Source organism: Corapipo altera, unplaced genomic scaffold (assembly GCF_003945725.1).
Source record: "Corapipo altera isolate COAL_440 unplaced genomic scaffold, ASM394572v1 131409, whole genome shotgun sequence".
Lineage (NCBI taxonomy): Eukaryota > Metazoa > Chordata > Aves > Passeriformes > Pipridae > Corapipo > Corapipo altera.
Window position 1 is genome coordinate 1 of NW_020887526.1, and position 985 is coordinate 985.

Genomic DNA, 985 nt, shown 5'->3' on the forward strand with positions numbered 1-985 from the left:
GAGTAGGGTGGGTTTGGAGCCAGGAATCATTGGAAAAGGGAGAAAGGGTGGGTTTGGAACCAGGAATCCAGAGGAGATGGGAGCAGGGTGGGTTTGGAGCCAGGAATCACTGGAGAAGGGGGTCACACACCAGCTCCAGGGAGGAATAACATGGAGCTCTGGTCTGACCAATTTTAAGGATTCCCCCTCAATCCCCCAAAATGCAGGAGAATCCAGGGAATGTGTGACTCTGTGGGATGTGATTTCACCCCCTCGCCCCAGTTACGGGCACCACAAGTCTCCTTAAAACCCACTCGAGCTCTTTAGTGGCCTCTGAAAACCAATCCATACAAAAAAAAAAACCAAAAAAAACTTGGATTTTACCTTAATTAGCTTGCAAATGACAATATATCCCGATTTTCCATGGTGCCAGGGGCTGGGATGGAGGCAGTCTGCATGCTTGGAAATATAAACCCCTGGGAAAAGAAGAGAGCAGTGCAGGAGAATGTGAATTATCCAAAAAAACCCAAACCTCTGGGAAGAATCCTCCTGGGAATGGGAATCTCTGCAGAGCCACAAAAAGGGAAAAAGATCTTTCTATTTTCCTTTTTTTTTGGGTTTTTTCCCTTGGGTCTTCATTCCTGATTTATGTTTGTGGAGAAGAAGTGTAGGGAATTACCTGGGGGAAACAGGGACTGGGAAAAGAGACACTGTATATAATTTACAATATATATAAGCTATATATAAAATACATAATATATACAAAATATATAAATAATACATATTATATATAAAAATATATAACATATATAAAATATATACTATATAAAATACATATTATATATAAAAATATATAACATATATAAAATATATACTATATAAAATACATATTATATATAAAGATATATAATATATATAAAGATATATAATACATAATATATATAATATATAAAATATATAATGTATAGTATATAAAAATATGTAATAAAATATATATAAAACATAT

At 34.7% G+C, this 985-nt stretch overlaps 1 long non-coding RNA gene across 1 annotated transcript in view; it reads right to left on the bottom strand.

Annotated features, from left to right (window-relative positions):
* Window positions 1-190: 190 nt before the first annotated feature.
* LOC113941648 overlaps window positions 191-985 on the bottom strand; it is a 3,101-nt gene continuing 2,306 nt past the window's right edge. The window contains exon 3 of the long non-coding RNA XR_003525725.1: window positions 191-455. This is a non-coding gene — a long non-coding RNA (uncharacterized LOC113941648). The remainder of the gene's footprint in view (window positions 456-985) is intronic.